The 11,696-nt window shown below is 45.0% G+C and overlaps 1 long non-coding RNA gene across 1 annotated transcript in view; it reads left to right on the top strand.

The window, feature by feature from the left end:
* The first annotated feature begins 634 nt into the window (after positions 1-634).
* Positions 635-11,696, top strand: part of LOC146058806 (uncharacterized) — a 153,172-nt gene continuing 142,110 nt past the window's right edge. The window contains exon 1 of the long non-coding RNA XR_014469968.1: positions 635-1,074. This is a non-coding gene — a long non-coding RNA (uncharacterized LOC146058806). The remainder of the gene's footprint in view (positions 1,075-11,696) is intronic.

Raw genomic sequence — 11,696 nt, 5'->3', positions numbered from 1 at the left:
GAAGGATATATAGAGCTGATGCCAGCTGCCTCTTCCTCATAAGTCAGTGCCTAGTTAGTTAATTGAGTTTGGTTCCCAAAATCCCCCCTGCTTCTATGCTCCCACAAAGAGATGGAGCTGTTGCATGTTCAATACAGTATGTACAGTATGCACAAGCATACATACTTGAGATATATATATATATATATATATATATATATATATATATACATACACATACATACATACATACATACACTAGTACAACCACAATAACCAGAAGGTGTCACTTCCCTCCTAAGCTCAAAACTTATTAGCTCATTCTTGTTCCATAACATGTAGTGTGGGGTCTTTTAGCAGTCCCCTCCCACTGCATTGCCTGCACTCTGAAGAATGCTTTTGTGTATGTGTCTGTGTGTATGTATGTGAGTGTGGATGTGTGTGTGCCTGCACTCTGAAGAATGCTTCTTAAATAGCAGTATTCTCAGGCACAGGGGGAGGTATGGGTGAGGTGGGAGTGGAGTGGGTGGGATGGAAGTAAGAGGAATGTGTGTGTGTGTGTTTGTGTGTGTGTATATGCGGGGGATCCCCCTGACAGGTGGCCTTGCGTGGTGGCGATGCGTGCCCACTGGTGGGTGTCTGAGTGGACGCGGCAGAACGGTGCCTGGGACGGGCAGGTGAGGGTGTTTTGTCAGGCAGCGTGGGCGGAATATCATGTGTGGGCTGGTCGGCGAACACCAAAGGGAGAGAGGAAGAAGCAGTGGCGCCCCACTTGCCATGTGACACAGAGGAAGAAGTGGGAGGCGAGAGAGGGGGGAGCTGTGGGCAGACTACTGGCAAGAAGCGAGACGGGGCTGCGGGGGCATAGGAGTCTATAAAGGCAGGTGAGAGAAAAGTAGCGGAGACTGGAGAGAAGGGAAGAGTGAGCCTGGCAGCGGCGGGCAGGAGGGGAGGCATGCACAGGGCACACACATACCTCCTGCACACTTTCTAGGAATATAGGAGGCATGCAAAGAAGCCTGGCAGCACCCAGACCCATAGAGGGGAGAGCAGCGCCCATCGGACGGTCATGCCAGTGTGGGCACCGGGCATCAGGTAAGTTGGCTGCATGCCTCTCTCCCCCTAACTCCTCTGCATTCCAGTCTTATTTACCACACACACCCACTGGTGACTGTTATATCTGTAATGTTCCTGCTGGATATACAGGTGTAGCAAATATGCAATACATAGAGCAGTTCCTCAGGTGGAGGATTTTTTCACCTCCTTGTGCCAAAATCAAGTGTGTCTGTGTGTGTGTCTCTATCTATCTATCTATCTATCTATCTATCTATCTATCTATCTATCTATCTATCTATCGTCACATTTTACAGTACAATGATGCCTGTAGTCCTGTGTGAGAAATACATTACTCTAGTCCATCAGCAGTTATTATGGGAATGGGTAAAAACTGGATCCAGACAGGACCCCGGAATCCTGGACTGGACAGGGTCCATTCATCAATATCTCTCATTCTGGAGCTTGGAGTGTTCAGGGGGTGCCTGTCCTGGGGGTGTCCTGTCGGTGAGGTTGCTGTGACACCTCGCACCAGGGAAAGGAGGAGGGAGACCTCCCTGTATGGTCCGGGATGTAATAAAAGCCGGAACGGTCCAGACCATATGAGGAGGATGTAATCTCCCCTTTCCCATGTCTCCGGTGAGGGCGCTCCCACCCTCTGGAGTTTGATGGTGGCGTTCCCAGGGTCCAGTTTTCACTTAGTCCCGGTTATTAGTTACCATGTTTGCGTACTATTAGGGTGGTTATTTTGATGTGAATGTGGTTTTATTTAGCAAAAATGTTGACAGGTGCAGTGTTTTGAATAAATATATAGTAACATCTATTTACTTGAACAGTGAGCATGAGCAGCATATTAAGTGAAAATCCAGTCATAAATCTTTCTCCTGGGAACAGTATGAATAAAATAAAAATGAGCCTAAACCATAGGTAGCTTATGTGACTGTTGCAGTCCACCTGCTATAAAAACTAAGTATAAAACACTCTTTATCAAGACATTACATTGTTCTGATGTTTTGAAGAAACTAGTATAACTTTAAAAGAGGACAGGAGAATTCAAGTGTTACACCTGTATCTGAAATTATACTTAATTTGTGTCAATTGCCTATTATGTTCATCTTAATTTAGGGTATGCCCCCTTGAAAATGTCAAGCTTTTTATAATTGATGTCCAAGTGGAGAGTAACATGATGTGAGAAAACCACTGGCAAAATGGAGCAGCATATAGATTTATCAGCAGGGATGGAATTCAATTAGTATGGTAGGAATGTAGCTCCCGGGTTAAGTGCCCAGAGCTATTCAATTGCTTTCCTGTGCCAAGACTAGTGGATTTCTGCTTGGGGTGCAAGCAGAAATCTGTGGCATCTAAAGGCTTAGGTCTAGCTAATAGAACTGTGCCCTACACCTAACCTGGAAAATGCAGTTTACCAGTGCCCCCTGGCATTACTTATGGTGAAGTTCATCTTCTGGGGTAAGAGCCAGGCATAGTGCAGTCAATTGAATAGCTTCAACACTTAATCCAGGAGCTGCATCATTGCGATACTAATTGAATTCCTCCCTTTGATCTCTGGTGATGTTGCTGTCCACACAGGCAACAGTACTATATACAGTTCTGTCTTTGCTATATATGAAAATAATGCACCAACCATTTTTTTTCTCTTACATCAGAACTGCATTTATCACTGCTGTCCCTGTGATTAGTAAAGGGGGAATAAGTGAAAACTGGAACCCGACTGGACCCCGGAATGCCCCGCTGGACCTTCAAACTCTGCATTCCAGGGCTTGTAGTGTCCGTGCCGGGGGGTGCCTGTCCGGGGACATGGGGAAGTTGAGATAACAGCCTCCTCATATGGTCCAGACCATTCCACTTTTTATTACATCCCGGACCATACAGGGAGACTTCATTTTCAAAATTAATTCTTAAAATTACACTTATGCTGTGTACACACGGTCCGATTTCCTTTCTGATGTTGACGATATAGTCAACATCGGATCGACATCGGATGCATATCGCAAGGGTTTTAACCCTTGCGATCCCGATCCGATCCCGATGTGCGTTCACGTATCGGAAGCCAGAAAGTCTTGGCTGCCTTGTCTTTATAGTGCAGATCTGCACTATATAGTCAAGATAGGATGCAAATCGGATGTGCCTTAAGATCCTATTCACGATCCTATCTGATCAGATCGTGGATAGGATCTTAAGGCACATCTAACGTGTGTACACACCATTAGTTTTGCTGTTGGATTTTGTTTGGAATGTAATGAAAATGTTAATTGCCATATCTTGGAATGGTAAACAAAAGAAGTCATAATGAAAAATGTAGTTTGAAAACTAAATTCACATTCCGTAATATATGCTCATTCTTGTGTATTGTTCATTAAAGTATGGTTCTAGAAAACATTAATCTTCATCCTCACCAAAGTACTTGTACAAAACTTCATAATATACTGTTGATTCAGAAATAATATACATAACTTCAATAATAATGATTATTAATAAATATAGCATTTTACAATGTTACTTCTGATACTTGTTTCTGTGCTCATTAAACATTTAAACCAGGATTTTTTTGCAGCATTTACCACCTTAAAATGGCATTAGTAATTCTTAAGGTGCATATACTTGACACACCATTGGCCAATGTGTGAGTGATATATATGTGAACGGCTTTTTCACAGATATATTGGCACATTGTTGTGTGTGCTGGCAATCCGCTGACCACCCTTATAGCTGCGCCGAGAGCTGACGGTGATTGACAGCTCAGTGGGGCGGCGCATGCGCCCGCCCAATTGTGATGTCAGTCCTGACAGATTGGGCAGCATGAATGGAGAACACGCTGCCCGATCCATCTGTAGATATATCTGTAGATCGATGTATCCAGCTTTAGAGTATTGCAACCATAGTGTTCTGAAAAGAAATGACTACTTCTCTTGCCTTTTTCCTAAATTGAGTTATATATCTTGATACTTAAGTGGCATGTCTATTACTGGACCAGAAATTGCTCCGCTTGACAAATAAATCTAAACTCTATGAACCAACTTAAATGTTTAGGAGTCAGACCATCGTTGCCAAAAAAGTTATAGTAAAACTTGTATAGTCCATCTTACCCATCAAAGCCCCTCAAACCTCCACTCATGATATTAGACCACCCCTGATACCTCTTCAGTGTTCATAAGATCCAGCTACATGGTTATGGGGGGGATGCTCTAACATCCGCACCCCAGCTCCGCCCCCTATCGCTGCACTTTGCATTCATAATTATCGCATATGCAATAACATATGCGATAATTATGGCAAAGGACAGCTCTTCCGCAAAGAGCTGTCCTTTGCGATAGAGTCAGCGGCTCTCCCCTCCCTCCCTTACCCGGTGCTGCTGCGCCAGGCTCTCCTCCTCCCTGCACCTGGAAGAGGATCAGTGCAGGGAGGAGGAGGTCACAGGTCCGGGCAGCACATCTCTGCCCGGACACAGGTGAGAGGGGGGGCGATGCGGGGCGACAGGGTTTTTACCGCATTTTTAGCTTACAGAGGGCGGGATGTTGTAACATCCGCAGCCCTGTTCGCCCCCCCTTTTCCGGCCACCGCATTATTAATAACGGCATATGTTCTAACATATGCGGTTATTAACGCAAGGGACAGCTCTAAGTCCGGCGGAGTGACGCACCGGCCGCAGGGTATGCTGGGAGGGATCCGTGATGGATCCCTCAAACAACACTGCGGTAAGAAGCCCATAGGCTTCTGCAGGGGATTCCCTCTGCAGCGCTGCCACTGCGGAGGGATGTTAGAGCATACAGAAATGCGGTATAAACCCTGATAACGGGGATTTTACCGCATTTCTGTCTTAGAGAATCGCCCCCAGAATCTCCCCCTATATCTGGTGTCCATTTTATAGAAAACAATGCAGTACTGTCCCCAATTCATAGAATGTCAAATATCAGGGCCCCAATTCATAGAATGCAACATAGCAGGGACTTTAATACATAGCTTGTCGCACAGTAAGAAAACCAGTTCATAACATGCACTACTGTACAAAATATGACATATGATGCCCCTAATTCATAGTTTGCCACTCAGCAGTAGCCTTTCGGTTTATAGTATGAAGTACTGAAAAAACTCTGCAGGGAGGTAGGCTGAAAAGTGATCTAGCCTGGCATCAGGACACGGCACCAAATAAGGGACAGCAGGAGGCCAAGGTAGTATGGAGATGTTTGGAGGACATTGGCGCAATGTAAATGTGAAGTCAAATGCAACACATCTTACCATGTTTTATGGAGGCCGCTGTTATACTTCTCAGTGGATGCTGGTGCCTGGGAGTGTCGGGATGCTGAGACCTGAGTCCACCAGGAATTCTAGGACTGCTAGGGATTCAAGGACCTGAGACCACCAGGTGTTCTTGGACCTTCAGGCATATTGGGATGTGATTCTAACAGGGATTGCTGAACCTGTTGCACTGACCTCCAACTTGGTGACCATGATTTGTTGAGCCCTGAACCATAGGATTCAGGACTTGTGAGTTAGTGAAATAAATCTCAAATATGGTAGACAACTGAAAAAGAAAAAATGAGAAACTCTTTAAATAAATAAATACATACAGGTTGAGTATCCCTTATCTGAAATGCTTGGGACCACAATATTTTTTTCCCATACTTACCTGGTCCCCTGGTGGTACCCCGATGGTCCCCTGACGCCCACGGTGTCCCCCCGTGTCCATGGCGGCCTTCAGGATCCTCTTCAGAAGCATCTCTGGTCCGGGGGGTCCATTGTGCGAGTGCGCGGGCACACTGGTTACATCACTGGCGCACTCACGCAATGCACTCCTGGGACCGTAGATTCTGCTGAAGAGGATCCTGAAGGCCGCTGTGGACATCGAGGGACAAAGTAAGTATGATCAAAAGGGACAAAAAACAAAAACCCCAAAAAACTGAAATCAACCATTTCAACCGGTTTTTGAATATTTCAGTTTTTGGAATACACAGATAAGGGAGACCCGACCTGTAATACTTTTCTGTGGTTGTCAACTAGCAGCATCGAAAATTATCTTAGGTGAAAACAACTTATAGCAATTTATTGTGAAAGTGGAAGATTGCAGCTGGGGCAGCTTTGCAAATATTTGAAATGAAAACCTGTTTACCAGTATCATTACAACAAAGGCATGCCAGTGCCTGGATCATCAGATGACCCTTGTCCAAAAGTTCACATATGTTGTGTGGAGAACACATTTTCTGATTACATGAAAAACAATTATCAATATAGCTAAGTTTATTAGAAAACATAATTTGCTGTAGCACTGTAGGTACATACGTGTTCCTCGTACTTGTATAGTACTTAATAAAAGCACATTTAGCTACACTTATTATTGTCTATTTAATAAGTTTCTAATAGCTTCATGCATCTGGACATTGAAATGTTTACCAGTGCTGCTTTCCAGATTGGATGTGGACAGATGGTGAACAGACATTTTAAATAATTCCACAGATTTCTGAAGGACTTCACTTTGGACTACACTTTGACTGGGCCACACCAAGACATTGGGGGTTCAATTGTTTTGTGGACGCCCAAATATAATCGGTGCCAATTCAGTTATTTCACCATTTGGCTCGTATGTGCACCCATTAGTACCGGGTTTATCTTGGGAGGTCCAAACTGATGACATCACACACTTCAACTTGCCACCTCGGGAGGCTGGGAGCTGAAATGTGTGCCAGAAAGGTGCAACAATCAAATTGGTCAGGCTGCTCCATCTAGTAGCAGCGGTGGGGTAGAAAACATTCAATCACCCCTAATGCCTATTTTGCTTTTTTTTGTACCAAACGTGTGCTAAAACTGAGAATGTATGGCACTGTACAGTTATAGACATTTCAGGCTCATCTATACTTGCAAGTGTATGGTCATAACAGCGTGATGATCCAGATAGAAATATAGCAGTATGTGTGTGTTGATGGAATTGTGGGATATGCCAAACTTTTTCTTTCTTTCTTTATGACTGACTTGGAGGAGATTTGGTGATTTTAAGAAAACTTTTGTAATCATCCTATCCTTGATTTCTCAAAAGTAGTTTTTATTTGGCATTAGAGAGTATCTTATTTTAAGCACTGATACGAATTCCCAAATAAACACAAAGAACCTGCCAAAGCCTTTAACCATTATACAATAATGACCATTACATCTGAATGATAACTGATTGTATCTGTTCGGTGTATTTGTGCTGTAGATGTACATTCGGCTGTAATACTAATAAAAACAAGTATTCGTGTTTTTCGCTCACTGCATCTATAAAATGCAAGCTGTATTAAACAGGGCCTTTAACATGTGTTTGTACATTTTCCAATGTAGCTGTACATCCTACTTGCATACAGTACCCTCACAATATAAACTGCTGTGTAAAATGTACGGTTATGGTATGGGGCTTTGACAGTGGGGATCCTGACAGTCACTATCCCAATGTCGGGATCCTGACTGCCGGTGCTCCGACATGGGGGTGAGCACAAAGGAGCCCCTTGCGGGCTCGCTGCGGCCCCGGCGCTGCGGGCCCGGTGGCTCTCTACACTCACCACAGGTTCTATTCTCCCTCTATGGGGGTCGTGGACCCCACAATGGAAAAATAGCCCCTGTGAGTCGGCAGTCGGGATCCCGACGTCAGGATCCCACTGTTGGAGCAGCCAAATGTACAGTAGGTTCTACATTAATAAAGGACGGCAGTAATCTCTTGCTAATTTTCGTCTATAATAAAGGAGAATTCATGTGTTCATGAGACCCTGTGGGTCCTTTAGCATCAAAGCAGTGTTCATTAGATCAGGTGGTCGCTTGACAGCCATGGATGCACAATATGCAGCACTCTAGAAGGCCAATTTTTTTCAACTGTTAGGGACCAGGACAAATATAACAGGGTCCAGAAGTACTGTATTACAGCAACATCCGATATTGGCCCTTATTCTGGTCGGTGCGGATATATCCGCGTTCGTTCGGCCCGCCAATGTTTTGTGTCTGCGCATGTGCAGAGGCGTCTCTGCGCATGTGCGAGCAGGGCGTACGGCCAAATCCCGCATGATATGTGAACACTCCGAACAGGGGGTGGAGAGGGGCGTGAAGGGCTATTTGGGCTCATTACCATATGCATACGCCCCGCGTTTCATGGGCGTACGTATGGTAATGCGGCCGTGACGCATGTGTAGGGGGCGGACATATGACATCGCCGGATGTCAGCTGCCCGCCCAGATCCCGGCTTTTGCACGGAAAAATGTCCGTGTGGTCTGAGGTTGCGGGAGCTGGTGGAGCACTCGGTCCTGCATTCGATGGTCTGCGACCATCGAATGATGGGGGAGGTTCCCTTAGATGGAGGAGGCGTATTCCGTGAAAAATACACGTGCGGTCCGTTCGGCCAGCTTCTTACCGCGTACGGACGGAGTTGGCGATCCGTATGGAAGGCGGGGTTTCGCACGCACGGTCCTGGCCGCATAATCGTATCCGGCCGCACCGATCAGAATAAGGGCCATTGTACAAGTGTCTCCCTGTGTTTGTGACGGTAATTCTTAGTCATACTGTGGTATTGTGTGATTAACCATACCACTTTCAAACAGAAAAGCAAATTACTGGGTTAAACATTTCTACTGTAATTTGTCATTCAATAAGGGTCATTTTTCTGTCTGAAAGGGTTAACCCGAGTTGTAAATCCCAGGTCAATTCCCAGAAATGAAAAGAAATGCCCCCCCCCCCCCCAGAGCAGTCACAACTCATCTGCAATTGCGTACACATTCACTCTATATACAAGGAACATATGGCTTGCAGGTAGACCTATGGTTAAAAAGACTGCACACGGCAGTAGCAATGCAGGCTCAATGGCTCAATTCTATTCAAAACGATGTGAAAAGCGCCAAAAGGGAGCTCCCAGAGCTATTCTCATCAGGGCACTGCTAATGCCGACTAGTGGATTTCTGGGTGCGAGCAGAAATCTGAGAAAACTAGGGAGGTGATGCTGTTTTTTGCCCTAGCCTGGTGCAAACAGCGTTGCTGAGGGCGCTTAAGTCGGAAAATGTCAGTACTGGCAAATAAACACCAGATCACGATTTATTCAATTTGAACGCACATGTTTAGGGGTTATATTCTTGTTAACTACCCCAACTCCAAAACCTCTGCTGAAGACATGCTATTGGGGGTTATTCAGACCTGATTGCTGTTGTGTGAATTTGCAAGGCGAATAAACGAAAGACTGCGCATACATATGGATTGTAGCTTGCATGCTCGAGATTAATCAGGGACAGAAATGGTTGATTATTCGCAATCCCTTAACAACTTGACTGACAGGAAGCCGGTATTTCAGGGTCATAACCAGTCATTTTCTGAGAGTTTCCGTAAAAAATGTAGGCAAATATTCAATTGGGTCCAAACCAGCTTTCTTCCTGCACATTGAATTTCTGCTTAATAACCTGTTTAGGGGTGTGGTATGACTAATCGACAGTCTTCATTTTAAGTTTCATCCGGTCGACATGATAATGACAACATGCTTGAACTGTTGATATGCAACATGTGGCATGTTGAACATGTTGTCAGTGATCTACACAAATGATCTGTGTCTGTGATCTACACAGATGGTCGGCAGATAGTCGCTGGTGGTCTAGTGTCTTAGCATCTCCTAAGGTGTCCTTGTGGTGCTGAGAGGTTTACATCTGTAGAGTACCTGTACTGCTGCAGCATTCTAAGCCTAACCTCCCACCCCCACATCTAGCCCTAACCCTGCCAGTGGCGCCTAACACTAAAAGTCAGCTTACTGAACTTTTATAGTACCGGTCTACAGTTTGAACCATGTTGATGTACAGATGTTGATGATGAATGGGATAAGGAAAGAGATGTACGTTGGTGTAGTTTGGGCTGTTTTGTCTTCAGAGGACATGTCACACAAGATAGGTGTTCTATATTATGTAAAGAGTTTGACTACCCCTATTAGGGCAACTTCCACTTTGATCTTTCCCACACTATGCATCACCTAGGCCTGCCCTTCCATAATTTGTTGCTAGTAACTGCCAGGAGAAGAACTGAGGAATGATATTGAAATATAGACGTCCCATCTGTAAAGCTGAATGGAGTGGTCATTTTTGGTTTTATAGAATTCTTGAAGATCACTGGATGGATTGCGTTGTCCTTGTCTGAAAACCAAAGCTCCATATGGCTCCTATATATAGGCAGTAGTAATGGTTGCAGGGGTTACCTGGGGTAGGCATGTTGGAAAGATGGGCTAATAAAAAAATATTGATCAAACCCATTGAACAGAATACATGTTATTGTAAGTTACATATATAGCATGTGGCATCATAGTACAAATTTCAAAATGTCCTTGTCTAGAAAAGGCCCAAAACATTTTCCATGCCTACTAGATGGTTGAATAATAGAGTACTTCTTTCATGCTGTATTTTGTGTGTTTAATACGTACTCATACATTTGAAAACTGGGTGAATCTGACAGTATGTGAAGTGAGCTACATTGCAAACCACAAGCCTCTATGAAATGCCAGGAAATCAGTCAGAGGAATCAGTTGTTGAAATAGCAAGCAGAGTGAGAGACAAGCAAAAACAACGTGTGTATATAATGCAGCTGAGACAGTCCTGACATATGGAAAAGTATATCAAGGACACCAAGAGCAGCAGACAAGCAGCTAACCTCAACTGACCTGGGAGTGTAATTAGAGCAACCAATGAGGTTTAATGAAAGGAAGACCAATTAGATGCAAGCTGTGAGTTCCCTGGTCTGGTATGTCAGAGCAAACACAAGGTGCATAGTTGTAATTCTTCCCTGTTTGCTCATTAAAGGGGAAGAAACCAGACCTCACTCTAATGCATGGTCAGGACATACAAAGTTATTAAAGCGTTTGTACAAAAAAACATGCATGACTTCTATTTTTTACATCCAAAGTGTTTCCATGGTAACAGGCTTGACAATTCTATTGTCAATATAGAAAATTACATTCTTGGCTGCATGTTTCAGCTTCATTCACATGGACTTGCTCCTCTGCTGCATGAAAAAGTCAGTTGGATGGTAAATAAAATAGAGTTGTATGTATGCAACATACTAGCCCCTTCCCGACATTTGACGTACATTTACGTCATGGTCGGGATGTACTTCCCGACACATGGCATAAATGTACGTCATGCCATTTAACTGTCACCGCGTCTATAGACGCGGTGACAGAGGGACGATGTCTGCTGTCCCTGACAGCAGACATCTTCCCTCATTGCCCAGGGGGGGCAGCGATGCCCCCGCCCATCGGCGATCGCTGTGATTGGCTGTTCAATGTGAACAGCCAATTACAGCGTTTTCTGTGTACAGGCGAATAACGTTCACGGTGACACAGGGATCGGTGGTGATTGGTGCTGTGAAGTACAGCACCAATCACCACCGGGTGTAAGGGTGTCACTGGTGGTCACCCCACCTCACCCCACCTGCCCCCAAAGGCTGTGATTGGTCCGTCGGACCGACGGACCAATCACAGCCATTACACCTCAAATAAGGTAACGCAGACAGCCCTGCAGCCGCCATTCCGGTCAGGAACAGCGTGCAGAGCGGTCTCCGTGCCCATCTGTGCCCTATACTGACCTGATCAGCGCTGGTGCTGCCAGCTACTGGTTGCTTCCTGGTTGCTCTTGCTTCCTGTCTGCTTGTGCTGCTGCTGCAGCGTCATT

This window comes from Crinia signifera, chromosome 2 (genome assembly GCF_055691185.1).
Source record: "Crinia signifera chromosome 2, ASM5569118v1, whole genome shotgun sequence".
NCBI lineage: Eukaryota > Metazoa > Chordata > Amphibia > Anura > Myobatrachidae > Crinia > Crinia signifera.
Note: the sequence above shows the minus strand (reverse complement) of the source record. Positions and strands in the feature narration are given on the sequence as shown.